A 20,279-nucleotide genomic window follows, 5' to 3' on the forward strand; every position below is an offset into this window, starting at 1 on the left:
GCTTGGCATAACATTAGCAATTAGTAAATTATTCTGTAATAATATGAGTAATAAATTATTCTATAATAATATTCTGTAATAAATGAATGAGTAAAGGAGTAACAAGGAACATCTACCCATTCCTAAAGCCCAAAATTCAAGGAAACACGTTTGGCAGCATGAGTGTGGGACAGAACTTATACCAGTGGGAAAGGGTTCCAATGCCCACTTTCATAGTGTCACTTTTTTCACACAGAGACCTACTGATGGCAATACCCTCATCTTTGCCATCTAATCCATTGTTAGTTCAGAGATTTTATACATAGTAATAAAGGTATGGATATAAATAAAAATGACCATCAACCAATAAATTTTAATGAACAAGCCCATACGATGTCCTCTACTCTATGCCAGGCACAGGGAGGATAAGGCATTGCCCCTGTTCTCAAGGAACTCACAGTTGCAATAAAGTTAGTTACAATTACAAGACTAACTCATACTGAGAAATAGAAAAAAATTCAAGACATGATATAAGAAAATGTTTAACTGTGCAGAGTGCTGTAGCAGTTCAAAGGAGGCACAGATCAGTATAGGCTAGCAGAGGACGAGGCAAGACTTGAGACAAGTCTTGAACTATGGGTTATGGTGCAGTAATTGGAGGTCTTTTCAGAAAGATTAAGCAGCACAAACAAAGGTGTGAAGACAGGGAAGGACACAAAGGACAGATGGGCCTGATTAGAGAAAAGAGTACATTTGATGAGCCATAGAAAGTGTCATGCTCTGTATTTATTGTGGCATTCTGGCCATACTATCAAATATTATTAAAATTCCAGGGCTGGGAGGGATCCTCATTTAACCATATAAGTGCCTGAGGCCCCTATTATTTTGCGTATCTAGTTCCCCCACACTGCTCCCAAAAGACACACACACACACACATATACACACTCTTTCTGGCCACACTGATCCATTTAAGATTGTGCTAATCAGTGTTTCTCCAAGAATTTTTTTTGAGAAGTATCAGAAAAAATATCCTCTCTCCATGGGGGGCATCACATAGAGAAGTCTTGCATGCAGAATAAAGCAAAGAAAGGGCAAATGGAGCCCAAAAAATGGAGAGACAGAGCCTAATGATATTAATTTCTTGAATCAGCCCTTTCTGAAGTCACTTTCCTGTTACACGAAACAATAAACTCTATTTTTAAGCTGTTTGAATTAGGTTTCTTTCATGTGCCACCAAAAGAGTCATGAATAACACAAACCTTCTCCACACTCTCCTCACCAAGTGGCTAACCAGTCAAATGCCTTGGAGTCCCCAAAGTATATGGCAATCATTTATTTCTGAGGTAGACTGTTATATCATTAGACAGTCCTGATAAAATATTATTCTTTTTATTGAGTTAAAACTTATGTCCAAGCTGAAATAATAAAAAAAAATAAAAATAAGTAAATAAAACTTATGTCCATGTTACTTCATTTTCTTTGTTCTAGTTCTCATCTCTGGAACCAGATGGGACAAGGATAATCCTTCTGGCACACTCACCTGAGGACAACTTTTGTGTCTTCCCTGAGAATTAGCATTTAACATTCCTCACATGGCACAGTTTGCATGACTTCAAGTCCCCTTACCATGCTGGTCACTCTGCTATGAATGGGTTCCAGTTTTTAAAAGGTATTATCTAACTGAAATATTCCAGGGATAGTTTGACCAATATCTATTACTACGGGATGATCAATTCCCTCATATTCTCGTATCAAGTGGTTCCCAATCTTGATTTCCCATTGGACATACTTAGGGGGTTTTAAAATACTTATTCCTAGGTCCTACCCCCCAGAGTTTCTTTTTTTTTTTTTTCACATCAGATGGGTAGCATGCTGACGTCATAGCAGGGTTTGAGGGAGACACATCTCACAAAGACATAGTAAAATCCAATCATCATGCTTAGGAACTACAAAAGGATCTATCCCCAGAGTTTCTGATACAATTGGTCTGGGTTGAAGCTTGGGAAACCAGGTGTGTGAATCACTGTACTAATGTGGCTTCAAAATGCACAGCCACATCTCACAACTAACTTACATTTCACCTCATTGTACATTCAAATCCCTAAACTTTTCTTACATGAAGCCTGCTAAGCCACACTCTGTATTTTGGAAATCAGTTTCTTGATTATTCCCACCCCCAATAGTATTTTATTCATATGTCTATTAAATGCCATCTTGCAGCCCATTCACCAAACCCGTCAAAATCTGTAGACTCCTAATTCTGGTATCCATTGTGTTTACTATCTCTTTATAAATCTAATGAGCCTGGGTTTTTTATAACTTCAGCCAAGTTATTATATTAATAAAAATGTTTTATAGGACAGGGTTAAAGACAGCACCATGTGACTTGTTAGTAGAAACTGTCATTAACAATATTCAGATCTGTACCCATACCTTTTGAGTGTGTTACATCAATAAACTAATTGACGTAATTGTATAAGTGAGTCCACAGATCTTCATATGTTCCACAAAGATGTCATAAAAAGTCTTGCTAAATGCCAGAATGACAGTTACATACATAGTATATGTTACATTTCCCCAGAGCCATTACTCAACCAACCCTATCAAATAAGTGCATGATATTAGCATCATATGACTTCTTAGTAAATCCATTTCAACTCCCACTAATCACTGCTAACTCTTCTTTGGATTTATGCATCATCTTTTAATAGCAATTTCTAGAATCATTGTCTAAGATTGACATCAAGCTTGTCAGTTTATGGTTCATGCAATCCATCATTACTTCCTTTCTAAAACCTGGAATATCATTTCACCATTTCATGTCTTCCTGTACATGGTTAGAATTCAGAGTCCAACTTCTTCTTTAACTTTCCTAATCTGCAGAAGAATCTAGAAATTAATGTATATGATCCTACCTGATGTGTGACTTTCACATCTAAGATAATGTGTCCCATTGAGAACTGAGAGTAACCAGAGTAACTAGCCTCTCCTTCCACCCTCACTTTCTGCCAAAAAACTGAGTACTACAGACATTAGCAATCATCAAAATACAAAAGAAAAGCTCCCTTCCCCAGCTTGGCTCAATATTCTTTTCCTTCTTTGTCCTATATATTCATTATCATTGTGTGTCTCTAGTAGGGGCTGCCAAAGTGGGAGTAAGGGGTGGGGGGAATCTGTCATCAACTTTTATCTATGGCTGTACTGTAACTTTGAGTATTTTGCTGTTTTACCATTCTCTTTGAGCTAAGAGAAAAGAGAGAGCCCACATTATTATTTAGTAGGAGCTGCAATTGAAGAGTCTGGGCAGCAAGCAGAATAAGGAGCAGCAGAATATTCTTTTGTTCTCACACAGCTGCTTGCTTTTTACCTCTATATTTTATACATTTAGACCCTGCCTGTAAAATGCTTTCATGTCTCTTTCCCTCCCTCTCTCATGTTCTCTCTCTTTCTTTTCCTCTACCTTCTGTTTCTCAAATATATTGCTGTATTCTATTCTCATGGTGGAGCTGGGCCTCTTAAATTGATCTGAGTTCATTATTTTTGTCAGTTGCATTCCAATTAGATGGCACTTCTTTTTGTTATTTTTATTGTTGTTTTTATTTCAGCATATTATGGGGTTATAAATGTTTAGGTTGCATATGTTGACTTTGCCCCACCCAAGTCAGAGTTTCAAGTGTGTCCATCCCCTAGATGGTGCACACTGCACCCATTAGGTATGAATGTACCTATACCCTCCTCCACCCTCCCACTTGCCTGACACCTGATGAATGTTATTACTAAATGTTAGATGGCACTTCTTGAGCACAATGGAGAGGGAGTTGAGATGAGGAGAGATATTCTCATGAGCATGGCTGATCCTACAGAATTGGATGAAAAGCAAAGGTCTATCTTAGGTGCCACTGCCCCTCAGCTCCTACTCTCCAGGCATCTGCTACTTACACAACAGCTCCCCTTTGTCCCTGGACCTGCTATTGCAGATATATTACTGACCTTCTCTGTGTTCAGGACTTTGAGCCTGCTCTGATACCTTTTCTATAGCTCTTGGCCCTCAGATTACATGTCCAAGGCTCTACTGGCTGAGCTATCCAAGTTTACTCTATAGCTGTTGGAAAGGAGGCTCTGGTGTAGGAGTATAATCACTGGCCTTGGTCAACTTAGCTCCATCACTGATTTCCTGTGTGTTTTGGTCAAGCTACTCAACTTTTCTGAGCCTATTATTTCATCTGTGGCTTGGGGATAATAACAAAAACCACAACAATAAGAAGAATGCTAACCCCATGTGATTGTTATGAATATTTAAAATATGTGAAATAATTTTTAAAACTTTCATCAATGAACTAAGAAGAGTGGGCTACAGAGTCTCAAGACTCTCGCATATGCTGTGCATGTCTATGAAATGTCATCAGTAAGAATAACAATAGTTAAAATGTTTCAGGGATAACTATGCACCAGCTACTATTCTAAGAACTACATACACATGTCATGTGTATACATGTATACCCACATACATACATATATATTAGACAGGGGTCTTCTAGAGACCATGGAGCCTATCTGTGCTGTTTTAACCTATACAAGAGAGACATTGTGGTACACTAGAAAGAGCACAAAGTAGGGCATCAGGAGCCCTGGATTATACTCTTCACTAAGCCATGAACTCACTCTGCAACCTTGGACAAGTCACCCCTACCGATGGTGAACTAGATGATGCTTACAAACTCTTCCTCTTATACGCTGAGACTAATAATAGGAAAAGACACAGCACTAATGGCAAGGTAGGAAGAGCTTTTGTCCCAGCACCTCACTGTACATACTGGTTGAAAATAATTTGTTCCCATTCCAATTACCAGCGCTGGGCCAGCCTTTATGATCAGTCAGTATGCTGGTGTCTCTACTAATGAGGATGATGAAAATGAGCACCAGTTATTTTGTGATGTCTAGATTTTGATAGCCTTCAAAGGAATGGCAGGAGATGCTTCTGGCCTTGATCCCCACAGGATTTCTCTTGCTGATTTTATACAGATTGAGACATATCTCAATCCTCATCCTGTTAAATACTGTTTAAAAGGTCTCAAATACCAACTTCCAACCTCAGCACCCAAGCAAGTCAGGCCCCATCACTAAGAGCTGAGGTAAGTTTTACTTCTGCCCATCCACTGCTGGGAAAGGATACCAAGACAAGGCCACACCTCATTGTAGCCCTAAGAAGATTCTCCATTTTTCTCTAAGGAGGCCCAAAAGGATGAATATTTTCCAAATGGCTACTCAGGTGGTGTGAGAAGAGAAGCCACTTACTCAAATTGCTCTCTTTTATAAGCCTACATTTTCATGCATGAAATCCATCTGAAAAATATTCCTATGATGGAAGGCTTCTGGTAATACACATACAATATATGGGAAAGGTAATACATTAACCATTAACACCTTATTCTATATTTTACTTTATCACATGAGTTTGACAGACAACAACAGGTCCCAAGAGGAATGAAACACAGGATAAGGAGGTTTGGGCAATAATTGTTGCAAAGCAGGTAAAGAGATATCCAGAGACAGAGGACACTTCTTGAATTGAAGGCCTGGCCTGGGAAGCATGAGTGTACATGGAGTGTGGGAAATGGGAGTATACTGGAGGAAGTGCATACTTTTCTAATCACGAGTACCTAAAATCTCATTTTCTCCTAGTAAATCCAAGGCCTGTTAAGTAGAAAGATAGAGATAGACCACTGCCAATTTTCAAATGGATAAAGAAAGGCCAAGAAAGATAAAATCCTTTGCCCAAGGTCACTGACTTTATCGGGAAACCTTGTGAGTTGCAATTCGAAGCAGTGGAGGATAACAGAAATACATGTCACTCCCCTATTCTGAAGCTCAGTTCACCATATGCAAAATGAGCTTGGACTAACCAATCCTAAGAACCCCTCTAATTCTAACCTCCTATAACTAAGTTCTAAAGAACCTGCTGATGTCCTGTAAAAGCAAACAGAATAGATTTTGGCTCTAATGATACTTCTACTTTGAGACAGATAGTTTGTAAGCCAATATTTATTAAGTGTTTGCTATGCGCCAGACACTATGCCATGCACTACACAAGTCTCTTCACATGCATCGTCTCATTTAATCACCCCAAAACCCTATGAGAGAAAAACTATTATTGTTCCCATAAGGAAACTGAGACTTGGAAAGGTTAAATAAATTTTCTAAGATCATACAGCAGATAAATGACAGGGCCAAAATTCAAACCCAGGGCTGTCTGATTCCATATCCTGGCTCTAACCTCTGCTTATTAAAATGATGGCAGAGAACATATTACCATCCTCCCTGAACGACCAAAACTAAGCAAAATGCAAGCACTGGCTGTGTGATGTCATGAAAAGTAAAAACATTGGATTTAGACAGATGTGGTGTAACTTCTGACTCTGGTAATTATTAACTCTAACCCTAACTTTCCTGATTTGTAAAATGGGAATGAAAGAACTGATGTCAGGACTAAATCAGAGCAAATGATATAAAGATGTAAACCACTTGACACTTGGTAAATAACAACAAGAGAGCTCCCTTCCACTGTAAAGCCCTATCAATTAAGCTTGTGAACCAAAGGGTAAATGCAATCACAATTATAATAATTATATTCAGGCTCCACAGGTTGTGTGGTTCTAAAAAGACCACCAAGAGTGTGATAGAAAAGCTGCCTATTTTTGCAAAGCAGCATTAGGGCCTGTGCAACTGGAAGAAAGCAGGTAGGCTACATGTTTTTTTCTTTAGTCCTTATGTCACATACTCATTCTGCATTTGAAAAATTAGTGGGAACAAACCCAAGAAGCCCAAATCAATGTAAGCCAAGGGCAGCATCCCTGCCACTGCTTCAGCTCCCCAAAGCTGACTCATTTTGACATCCTCATTCCTGTCGTCAAGGAAACAGGATTCTCTGGGTCCTAGGCATATGGTGAGAATAGCTAGGATCCTCCTATTCAGATGGTGGAAGAAGGGTGCAGAGGGAGAGTGAGACTGCTGAGCCCAGGCTGTGTCAGAAGCCAGAGATGGTGAAATGGAACTGCCAAGTTCCAGCTCTCTGAAAACTTCCTCTCATAAGGAAGATAAAGAAGAGAACACCAGGGGTGAGTGCTACGAGCTACTAGTTTGCTGAACATTCCCAAGGTAAATAACAAAAATCATAAGATCTTCTTAACCTTTACAGAACTCCTGAAGCTCACCACGATGCTGTGAGGGAGGCTGGGCAGAGATTATCACCCATTTCATATTTGAGAAATCTGAGGCTCAGAGATGGTATGTAGCTTACTCTCAGTCCCACAGACATTAAAGGATAGAAATAGTATTCCAGCCTGAGTCTGTCTAAATCTTAGAGTTCACTACATCACATGGGAAAAGACAAAGTCATGAGGAGTGCACCAGTACACAGCCCTATGATCTGCGGCTCCTTGTCAGCAAGAGCCATGCAGAGAGACCTACAGAAATGCTGGCGCTGCATTTATAAAGGGAACCGAGAGTAATAAGTCCAGGCTGGGGAAGTAGAAACTTTGATTTCTCACACAGCAAGTCTCCACCATGTTTTGAAGACCCTAATAGACCTGGCAGAATTTGGAAGAACCAGCAGAGCTGGAGTTAAAGAAAAACTCCTTCCTTAGTAAGAACTGTCTTCTAGGTGAAAATAGAATAAGCAATGAAGAGAGAAGAGATTAGAAAGATGTCTATTCCTACGTATTTGGATTTAAAGCAAAATCATATGTTCATTTAAATTTCATGTGAAAACAGAAGAAATCCTCAACTAAATATGTACATGGTCATAATCAGTCTATCAGTTGCCACAATAATTCTGCATAGCAAACCAAGCAAACCACCTCCAAACTCAGAAGTTTGGGCCTGGCATGGTGGCTCATGCCTGTAATCCTAGCTCTCTGGGAGGCCGAGGTGGGCAGATCGTTTGAACTCAGGAGTTCAAGACCAGCCTGAGCAAGAGCGAGACCCCGTCTCTACTAAAAAAATAGAAGGAAATTGGCTGGACAACTAAAATATATATATGTATATATATACACACACACATACATATATATATATATATATATATATAAAATTAGCCAGGCATGGTGGCGCTTGCCTATAGTCCCGGCTACTTGGGAGGCTGAGGCAGAAGGATCACTTGAGCCCAGGAGTCTGAGGTTGCTGTGAGCTAGGCTGACGCCATGGCACTCTAGCTCAGGCAACAGAGTGAGACTCTGTCTCAAAAAAAAAAAAAGAAGTTTGAAACAACAATCATTATTTTATTTACTCTTATGTCACTCACCTAGGTCAGATGTAGATCGGTTCGGCTCCAAGCTGTGGGTTGAGTCCAGGCATGTCACACATGTCTCTTATCCTCTTTGAAGTGGCAGGATCCCTTGGGCATGCTCTTCTCACAATGGGCACAAGGGCAAGAGGGCAAAGCCACCACAAAAATCACAATCCAAGTCTCTGCTTTTTCCATGTCTACTTAGTCATATGGCCAAGCCCAAAGTCAAAAGGTAGGGAACCACACTCCAACCACCTCTAGGCCAAAGCAAATCATATGGCCAAGCCCATCACCAATGGGGTAGAGAAGTCTATTCCTCCCATAGAGGTTGGAGGAAAGGGTTAAAGGACTGAACAACAATAATGTATCAGTCAGTAAAAAATGTGGGTATAGGGTAGTATGTATATAACTTAAGAAGGTAGCAGAGTATGGTGGTAAAAATCTTCGGCTATGACATTAGGCATACCTGAGTTCAAATCCTGGCTTTTCCAGCTAGTATACTGGCTTTATATGCCCAACCACCATCTTTTATGTTCCAATCTTGGGAATGGCAAGAGAGGATATAGTCAAAATTAGGGAGAACATTTGCTGAACTTAAGGCATCGCCCCTCAAAAAAACTTAAAATTGCTGTAGCCAAGAAGAAACAACATTTTTATGTACCAAAGAGTTCCAGTTAATTGTCTTAAATTTTTAAACTTTTTTCCCAAAAAGAAAATGAATCATTTCCTGTGACAAACCAAAATTACTCTAAAGAGCAGAATTGAGTTTTGGCTCCAGATAAATTGGAATAAGCACATGCTAGACTTTTTCTCTCACTGAAATTAACCATAGAACCTGGACAGAATGCATGAAGCATCTATTCAAGGACTCTGAAAAGTAAATAGCAGCAGGGATAGTAAGAACATCAGAATTTGGGGTATCATCAATCCTGTGGTGAGTTTACCATTTTTTCCCCTCCTGTATCCCCTGGCCAGAAATCAAGCCAGCCAGAAACCCAAAAGTACTGTGGCACACATAGAGAAAGCCCCAGAAGCAGCTCTCTAATTGAGGCTCAAGGAATAGGAAAGGAAACTTCTAACACTCATAAAATGGAGGAAAACCCCTGGTTTCTTTTCCTTCTTTCTCATTTCTGTTTTGCCCAAGCCCCAAGGCAATCGTTTACCTGTAGCAATGGCATGGCAGGTATTGAAAAACAGATAGACCACTACCCATGTCCCAGTCTGGCCACTGGGTAGCACACATGCAGGAAACAAACAACCCTGCAAAAGTTTTGAAACTAAACTGATATAGAAACCTCAGCACACAGATGTGTTAGAACTTGTGGTTTGAGCTGAACCACATCAATTGCCTGATAAAAACAAAAAATCGACTTGCTTCATTGGATTTAAACAAGACCCACAATATCATAGTGTAATATTCAAAATGTCCATGATATAATCCTAAATCCTAAATATAAGGCCTAGGAATTATTTGATAAAGACTTTAAAGAAGCTGTTATAAGAATGCTCAAATGAACCATTATGAATACTTGAAACAAACAGAAGAATACAAAGATATCTTCAAAGAAATAAAAGGTATAAAAAAGAACCAAGTGGAAACTTTAGAACTAAAATATACAATAACTGAAATTTTTAAAAACTCATTAGATGACTCAAAAGCAGAATGGAGAAGAAAGAAGATTCTGTGAACTTGCAGATCGATCTAAAGAAATTAGCCACTCTTTGGGGGACATGGGCAATATATATAACCTGAACTTTTGTACCCCCATAATAAGCTGAAATAAATAATATATAAAAAAAGAAATTAGCCACTCTGCAATGCAGAGAAGAAAATACTTAATAAAATGAACAGAGCTTCAGAGACCTGTGGAACAGCAACAAAAGGTTTACCAAGAAAAATAGTAGAGTGCAACAATATTTGAACAAATAATGGCTGAATACTTCTCAAGTTTGGCAAAAGACATAAACCTACAAGCCAGGCATGGTGGCTCATGCCTGTAATCCCAGGACTCTGAGAGGCCAAGGTAGGGAAGCACTTGAACTCAGGAGTTCCAGAGCAGCCTGAGCAAGAACAAGACCCCATCTCTACTAAAAATAGAAAAATTAGCCAGGTGTGGTGATGCATGCCTGTAGTCCCAGCTACTTGGGAGGCTGAGGCAGGAGGATCACTTGATCCCAGGAGTTTGAGGTTGCAGTGAGCTATAATGACACCACTACACTCTACCCAGGATGATGGAGCGAGACTGTCTCAAAAAAAAAAAAAAAAGAAAAGAAAAGAAAAGAAAAAGAAAAAAGGACATAAACCTACAGATTCAAGAAGCTAAGAGAACCAAGTTCAGATAAATCCAGTTAAATTCATGCCAAGATATAATACACCATATTCAAACTTTAGAAAATTAACGACAAAGGAAAAATCCTGAAAACAATCAGAGAAAAATGATGCATTGCCTATAGGGGATAATGTTATGAAGGACTGTAGATTTCTTATTGGAAATGACAAAGACCAGAAGGAGGTGACATGACATTTTGAAAGTGCTGAAAGAAAGGAATTGTCATCTCAAATGCTGTATCCAGTGAAAATATCCTTTAGGAATGAAGGTAAACGTTTTTTAAATTCTCAAAGAAAAATAAAGTCATAAGTAGGGGGCTTGCTCTTAATTGTTAAAGAAATTTCTGCAGAAAGAAGGGAAATAATGGTAGATCTACTTGTATCTCTTTGCGGTATCTCCATATTGCTTTCCACAGAGGTTGTACTAGTTTGCACCATCAAATTGGTTTTAACTGATCAACACCTAAGTGCACATATAGTAATAACATTCATCGGGTGTCGGGCAGATGGGAGTGGGCAGGAGGGGATGGGTATATACACACCCAATGGGTGCGATGCTCACCATCTGGGGGATGGACACACTTGAAGCTCTGACATGGGGCGGGGGGCAAGGGCAATACATATAACCTAAACATTTGTACCCCCATAATATGCTGCAATAAAATAAATAAATAAATAAGATAATTTTGAAAAAAAAGAAGGGAAATAACACCAAGAGGAAATGTGGAACCTCAAGAATAAAAAGCAAAAAAAAAATGTAAATATTGGATAGAAAGAAGCAGAAGAAATAGTTGAAATAATAATAGCTGAGATTTTCCAAAATTAATGACAAACACCAAGCCACAGACTCAAGATGTTCAGAAGACACCAAGCAGGATAAACACCATAAAATCTACAACTCAGCATATTATATTCAAAGTGAGGAAAACCAAAAACAAGGGGAAAATTTTGAAAGAAACCAAGAGGAACAAGGATAGGAATTACATCAACTTCTCATCAGAAGCCAGGCAAGCAAGAAGACAGTGGAGTGAAATATTGAAAGTACTAAAAGAAAAACAAAACACCTAGAATCCTGTATTCAACAGAAGTATCCTTCAAAACACTCTCAGACATCTCAATCCAACTCCTCTGACTGGGCAAATGTGTGCTCCGGGATGTAAGGACTGTGAGTAATGGCCAAAAATGTGCTGACTAAACTTCACAACTCTTCAGGGCCCAAATGACCATGCTATGAGACTCCCCTAAGGGAGCATAATGCAGGAAGGAGAAACCTATGTCCCTTTTGACTTTGCAGTTGACTGCCAAGGTCTCATTGCTCCACGAGGATTGACAACATCAATAGCCAGGACAATCATCAGGACACAGCAGGCTGGCAAGGCAGCAGCACAGAGCATCTGGGGCACAGTATCAGCAGCAGTGGTGGTGGTCTGGCTAATTCAGAGCTCATATAAGATAACCCCTGGGAACTCCCATAAATACTTTGGCAGGGTATTTTTGAGAGAGACGTGCTTAAAATTACTGTGTGAGCAGATAGGGCCAGATCCAGGGTCAGTTAGTTACAGCCATAAATCAGACAGGCTAGCACAATGAAATGTGATACAAAAATAACCTTCACACTAGAGTGACTATACTACCATTATTTACTCTCTGACAATAGCAGTTGTTTTCTTGATGCCATTAACTGACTTTCTAGTATTAAAAACCTAATAATTAAAATTACAAACTCACATGGACAAGTCAATTAAAGTCTTCTTTGGCTAATCAATTTCCTTCTCAATGCATGTTACTGCACTTCTCGAAAACCTGCTTCCACTTGGGCATATTTAGTGAACATGTTCATCATCAGTTCCAGGACAGAAATGACACATTGCAATAGGAGTGCTACAACCACATACAAACCCAAGGAAAGGAAACATCAAAAATGGGATAAATATAGAACCCAGCTGGATGTCACAGGAGATGTCAGTCATCTCTTTGGCTAGCTTCTCAGAGATAGGAAAACACTCCCCAAAATGCTGTCAATATAATTAGATCAAACTCATTTTTCTAAAGGACCATATATAATTGGCCCCCTGTATCCATGGGTTTCTGCATTTGTGGATTCAACCAATTGCTGATAGAAAATATTTGAGAAAAAAAAATTACATCTGTATTGACTATGTGAAGACTTTTCTTTGTTATCATTATTTCCTAAACAATACAGTATAACAACTATGTATGTAGAATTTGCATTGTGTTAGGTATTATAAGTAACCTAGAGATGATTTAAAGCATACAGGAGAATGTGCATAATTTATATGCAAAGACTGCTCCATTTTATATCAAGAACTTGAGCATCTACAGATTTTGGTATTCACAGGAGGTCCCGGAACGAATTACCCATGAATACCAAGGGACAACTATATTCCACTTTGGGCCATAGTTCAGGAATACCAGAGTCCAGACCAGCATATAGGAGCTAAAAGGAATAATGGCCAACATTTAACATTTATTGAGGGATTATTATGAGCCAGATATCATTCTAAGTATTTATGTGTAACAAAACATCCAATCCTCCCAAAATCCCTATTGGGAAAGCACTTCTTATCCCTGTTTTGCAATTGAGCAAATTAAGGTTCAGAAAGTTTACATAGTGAGTGGCAAAGGCAATATTCCAACCCAGGAAATCTGATGTCAGAGCTAAAGCTCCTAACTTTGAGTGCTTTCTATATACATCTAATGCTGGCATCCCACCTCTGGCTTTCCAGAGTCCCCCAGAGTGGTACTGCACCACAGCCTACACCCTTCCAGGCAATCTTCATACAACATGGAAAGTAGGCTAAATAAAATGTACCTGTTAGTGAACTTGTCTCTCCAGCCCACTCCTCAATGGGCAAATAAGTAGGTTGTTTGATTGGAAATATATGCTCTTTCACTCTAAGTAAATGAATGGGCAGCATAATAATTCTTTCAGCACCAGTTTAAAGTACTTAGTCTGGCTCATAGGACAAAAGTGCTATGCCCCACAACTAGATATGATCCCTGTGACTGGGTGTTATAAGTTGGTTCTCAAACATAAAGATTTCTCTTGCCAAATCATCCATATTCTCTACTCTAATCCAAGACTTAGTCAGTCTCACAATGAAATAGGCCATAAAGGGTAAATAAATCTCGAAGATAAATTTTAACCAATTCTTAAATTGTTTCTTCTAGGCCAGGCATGGTGGCTCATGCCTGTAATCCTAGCACTCTGGGAGGCCTAGGTGGGAGGATCGCTTGAGATCAGGAGTTCGAGACCCACCTGAGCAAGAGCGAGACCCTGTCTCTACACAAAATAGAAAAATTAGCTGGGCATGGTGATGCACACCTGTAGTTCCAGCTACTCAGGAGGCTGAGGCAGAAGAATCACTTGAGCCCAGGAGTTTGAGGTTGCAGTGAACTATGATGACACCACTGCACTCTAGCCCAGGTGACAGAGTGAAACCCTGTCTCCAAAAAAAAATTGTTTCTTCTATTTATCTTGCTTTATATCATTTTATATTGTACACCTGAGGATCTAACCATTTTTCCTTTTCTGTTTTGTACAGATAGATCTAACTTATAATCCCAGCTCTGCCATTTCCTAGCTCCATAGGTGAACTTGGGAAAATTACTTCACCTTTCTATGACTTAGTTTTCTCAGTTTTAAAATGGGTACACAGATCTCTCTTCACAAGGGATTTCATGAAAAAAATGGGCATATAATGGACACGTTTGAAGCTCTGACTCGGGGGTTGGGGAGGGCAAGGGCAATATACGTAACCTAAACTTTTGTACCCCCACAATATGCTGAAATAATAATAAAAAATAAAATAAAATAAAACATTTGGCAAAAAAGATGGAAAATAATATATCATTTTGTTTTAAATTGTATAAATTCTTAGAATGACAAATAGTTGAAATACGATAATAAAATAATCTTGTAAATCCAAGGAGACAGTATCTTTGATAGATTACACTTTCCAGTTGTCTATATATGACTCTCCACTGCTCAATATGAATGATCTATTATATATGGCCTGTGATTTTCTTGGCATTCAAAAAAAGGCCAGAGCTCAACCAAACTACAAGCACAATCTCTAGTAATTACACAGGCAATTTCAGTCTGCATAAGTCCACTTCCTAGAATCCACCATTTTAACCAATGCCTAAACTAGACATTCAGTCCTCTTTAAGAACAGTGTCTAAGGCTAAGTTATTGGCCCAAATTTTCAAAGAGTAGGTTCAAGTGCCAATTAAAACAGACCATAGGGAATCATTAGTAGCCCATTTAACTGCTCCAGAGTGCCTCAAAACATATGATTAATCTTTCTCTCACCCTAGGACATTCAGGAATGCCAGAGTCCAGACCAGCATACAGAAATACACTTCCAAAAAAGGGAAATTCAAAATGAGAAATTACAGAAGGAAATTGAATCCACCAGACAAATTCTCAGCAAGAAATTAACATATGCCGCATTCACAAAAAGAATAAAACAACTCACTCCCCCCAAATATCCACATTTTCAATTAAACCTTTATTAAATATTGAGATCAGTTGAGTTCCCATCAATATTACACATGTCCTGCAATATTGTAATCATACATATTTCATTAACTACATATCCATAGCTTTCTAATAACATTTCCATTTGGACTTCCTGTCATTGGGGCTTACATTAGCATATAGGCACTTGGAGTCCATGAGGAAGGGAAGGAAAAACATAATAACCTAAATGTTCTTTCATTCTACCTGTCAGCAGGAACTTCAGCTTGAGATATATAATTGAAAAGCAATGCCTGCCTGAAATACTGCATTAGACAAGAAAAAATTGCAGTGGCAGATTCAGAACAGAGAAAAGAAAGCATAACACATTGTTTATCACAGGTAATTACAGGTTTTCAATATTTTCTCATCCGTTAGTTATCATTTCACCAAATTCCCTGTCTTCGTTTGCATAGAAGAAAGAGTTCTGACATTCGCTTCCGCAAAATACTCATTATCTGGTAGAATGCTGAAATCTAGAGCACAGACACAGTAAGAGGCACAGACAGGCAGCCGTCAACTTACAAACCAATGACTCACAGTGCTCTGTTATTTACTTTCTTAATTTCTAACACTTGCCTCTCAAGCTATCTCTTCAATTTGAACAGATGCTGCATGCACTTAACCTTCATCTTTATTTTTTTCTCAACCGTTTTTCAGGTCATGCTTGTCTTAACTTGACCAAGTAGAGCAGGAAAGGGTCACTGTGAACTGTCAGTGCCAAAATAGATTTGCTAAAGTGAAACCAGAGATAGGATGGGATTTGTTTGCTTGGAGAGTATGGGCAGGCTGCCACAATCTGGCCTTTGAGCTAAAGAGAATTGGGAACAGAGCTAGGATCAAATGTAGGGTCATCCCCAGCAGGGGATGACAGATCCAAGTGGATGAATATGAGAGTCAACCTCCACGGGCAAAACTGAGGCCAAAGCTATCAAAGGCCTGACAACAAGGGTGGATACAGACAAATCCCGATGGGCAGCATTTCCTTGTTATCAGGCAGCTTTTGAAGGGCCAAGACCCCAGTCCTTTAAATATACCTGTATCAGTATGAAGAGCACAAATCTCTGTATACCTTAAACTCCTCCCATGATGCCTAGCAAGGGCAGTTTTTGGTGGTCTGAATCACAGTTACCATAAAGAAAAGTAAGAACAACAACGTAAATTTTGAACAGATAAACTTGGCTTGCAAGTATCCTCCATGTACTTATCTGTCTCCTCTCCCCTGTAGGTATCCCTTGCTCAAGTGCCCTGTTGCCCCAACCCCACATAAGTGCTTAGAAATTGTCTAAATGTTGTGTTAAAATACAAATCCACAATCCTTTATATGCAATTCTAAAGTACAAAAGACTCTGAAATAGAAATATTTTATAACTCATTTGATATCAAAATCTGACATGAACAATTGGGAGGTTATTTAAAGTCTTTATCTTGCTTAGAGTGAATACTTACACATTTTGTTGCAAAAATATTACTGCATTTGATTATGAAGCACTGCCTCACACTCCACTGAGGATAGCATAAAATGTACAATATATGCATTGGATTACCTTACTAAAATTTGAAAATCTCTGAATTCCAAAACACAATTGGCCCCAAGGACAAGATAATGCATCATACCTGTATTAAAAGCAGATGTCTCTGAGTGCTGGAATCACACATTTTATTTATTTAAACTTTGCTGTATTTTAAATACTTTCTATACAGTACATATATTATTTTTATTATAAAATATCATAATATTAATAATCACCTATCCATCACAGATATGGCAGGACATCTACCTGCCCACATTATTTTAACAGTCAATCCATTGCATATACCCTAAAGAAATAAAATGTAGCTCTCTAAAAATTATACCCTAAATCAGGCTTTTCACCAACAGCAACTTGCTTCCATTTTAATTATTACAAATGAAGATGGGCTATTACATCTGAATTTTTCTCCCTCCAGCCATTTGTTTTCTTTAAGGAATAACTTGAAGTCAGTATGCATGTTTAGAGGGAATTCATGCCTCTGGTGGCAATGCTTTTCAAACTTTTCTGCCAAAGCAGAAAAGAATGAACAGACAACCCCAGGGGCCTGACGGCATAAACCATGTTTGCTTGGTTCTCCATTATAACCTAGGTGCTCAACTTTGGGTCTGGCAGGAGTGAGTAAATGAGTGAAAGAAAATAAATAAGCTAATAACTAATTTTCTTTATAGAGCATTGTTTAAAAACAACCCTGCTTATGATACTTTAAGGATCAAAGAAAGTCCTCAGGGACATACACACCTTAATTTACCTGTCTCCCTGGAAGTTCTTCAGTAAGTCCCAGAGCAGCAGTTTCTCAGTGGTCAACCTAGCATTTCCCAAATGGCCTAGAACTTTTCAAGCAGAAGTGATGAGGAGCATATGGGGAAGGGAATATCAAATGGATTGAGTCTTTTTACAGCTATCCCTACAGCCAAATCAGTCCTTAAAGATTAGAAGCCCAGAATAAAGTCATAGAGCTGAGCCTGGCCTCCCTGGGAGAGGGGTATATGTATATGTGTAAACTTTGGATTTTCAACAATGCAAATTAGCTTGAAACCAAAGACTCAGGACTTGAAAAAAACAGGATAAACCTAAAAGTAATAAGTCTCCATGCAAGTAAAAATCAGAACTGAAACTAACATGGTTTCTTCCTTCCATTATATCTGGAATTCTAGAAAGTCTGTTGAAAAATAGAATAGACTAGGTCAATTAGATGCTTTATTGACAAGGCTGGATTAAGGAAATCTGAAAGTGGGATTAAGAAAAAGCTGCTTCTCCTTAGAGGTAGGGAAAGCTTGCTTCTGCCAATTCTTTTTCAACTATGGTAGAAGAGGAATCAGATGCATCTTGTGGGCTATAAGGCTCAGCAAAGAAGTGTCTTTCATTGAACCCTGACTATGGGCTGGAGTCCTAGACAATGCACTTTTCAGCATACTACTCTACTTGGAGGCACCGCTCTTTATATTCAGGGTGTAGCTTATGAAGTAGGCAGAGCTACTGGGAAAGGTAGCAGAGATCTTGCAGAGGTCTGGAAAAGGCCCCCCTTCTCGTTAATTCATTCAAAAATATGTATTGACACCCTACCATTGGTCCAGGCTCTTGCCTGGGAGATACAAAGCTGAACCTAGTGAGAGAAGAACTCAGAAAAAGGACCACTTGTTTGTTGTGATTTGATCTCAAAATATAATAGGAAGGAACTAAACTGTCCCATCCCACCCCTGTTCCTGACCTCACCTCCAGCTAGCAGATGCCTAAACATCCAATTTTAGTACTTCATCTCATAAGCTAAAGAAAGGTCGGGTTCCCTGCTGCAGTGGCCCTCTGAGCTGCATCAGTCATTTCCTCCTCATGTTGCAGTAGTTCCCCATCCTCTCTGAGAGCAGGATTTGATAAGGGTGGAATAGAAGAAAGTTGATGGGATTTGGAAACCTATCTGGGAGTATAAAGGAGTGGGAAAAGGAGGACAAGCTGGCCCACCAAGGGAAAAAAGGAATGAAGACAGCAGTTGATGACGAAAAACACCAAGAAAAAACTGCTAGTTTTAACAATTTTGCAAGGGTTGACTTAGCAATAGAGGCCAGTGCCAGGAAATGGGTTGGGGTAGCAGAACACCTGAGCCAGGGGTACCTATACAGAAAAGGAGACAAATGAGTACATGGAAGATACTGAAAGCCAAGTTCATCTGCTCAAAATTCACATGGTTGCTCCTACTTTTCTTTATGGTAACTGTAATTCGGACAACCAAGAAAATGCCCTTGCCAAGATCTCTTTTCTAGTCTGAAGACCAGTTGGGACTGTGTGATTATTAAAACAGGAGGGCACATGGAGTATAACTCTTGCCCTTTAATGAAATCAAGGCCACAAATAATGTCCATAAAGGACTTCCTCCACAGATTAGTGTAAGACATAAAGTGTCACTTATGGTCATAAATTTGTGCCATTATAGAAGAGATTAATTCATATTTGGATCTTGATGTTGATGTATCAAACTCTTTCTAGGATTAATCCATATTTGGAGTATGCTATTGATGGATCTCTATCTCTCTCCATATATATATATATATATTATATATATATATATATATATATATACACATACACACACATACACACACACATACTCCTTTCTCATATATTTTCCACTGTCATTCTTACAAAAAATATGCCTAAAAAAACACAATTTCCCTATCCAAACTACATCTTTCATCCAGAAACATCCTTTGACAAATAATTTAAAAATATCTCCACCAAAGGCCAAATAATTTTAAATCAAGAAGAACTCTACATCCCAACTTTAGTTTGCACCCTGACTCTGGGCCCAAACTCAGTACCTAATTTTAATTAGCCATCTTACAAATGTCTAATGAAACTTGTAAGGGGATATCAGTGTGAGAGTGTAGGTAACATAGAACAAACACATCCCCAGTGATGGAATACCTCTGGAAATCTCCCCTTTGTCCTAGAATGTCATCTTCACATTATAGAGGACAACACATATTGTTGTTTTCAGTTGTGAAGAACACACATGACAGGTGAGTTTTAGAGCATGCCAGTGACTTCAATGAGGGCGTTCCCCATAGAAGACTCTCATCACCATGCTTTCCATGACTCTCAACCACAGCAAGAGGTCTTAAAGCAAAATGCAACAAGTTAAATCATTTTCAGTTTCACAAAGGCAGAAAAATACTCAACTACATTTGTCTTCATGAAGAAGCACCTTTAGAATATGCTTAGGGTGTCTTTTTTTTTAACAAGATCCCTCTGTTTGCATCTGATGTGCTCACTACAATATAACATGCATAAAACAGTGCAACTGTGTTTGTTTTAATAAGGCCATTCTGAGCAGCTGTTTAATGATCCATGGTGTTAAATGAAAACTACAGGTGTTCCAAATGCAAACCTTATGGCCCAGGGCCCCCCTTATTACCACTCCACAATTAGCAGCCAACTGCTCTTAAGCTGTGCAAAGAATTGCTGCCATCATCATTACATTATTTCTTAATTTCATTCTCTGCCTAAGTGTCTTCCCTCAAAGGAAAAACCTGCTTGGCATGGGAAAGCATAATAGTGACAAAACTAAAAGGAAAGGAAAGCACAAACCACTTTGTGCCCGACCACAGGCAGGCCTC

At 38.9% G+C, this 20,279-nt stretch overlaps 1 non-coding gene across 1 annotated transcript; it reads right to left on the reverse strand.

The window, feature by feature from the left end:
- Positions 1 to 1,834: 1,834 nt before the first annotated feature.
- On the reverse strand, positions 1,835 to 1,938 carry LOC123629007. Its single transcript, XR_006731878.1, has one exon. It is a non-coding gene; the product is annotated as a small nucleolar RNA U13 (small nucleolar RNA).
- Between the last annotated feature and the right edge of the window lie 18,341 nt (positions 1,939 to 20,279).

Source organism: Lemur catta, chromosome X (assembly GCF_020740605.2).
Source record: "Lemur catta isolate mLemCat1 chromosome X, mLemCat1.pri, whole genome shotgun sequence".
NCBI classification, from domain to species: Eukaryota; Metazoa; Chordata; class Mammalia; order Primates; family Lemuridae; genus Lemur; species Lemur catta.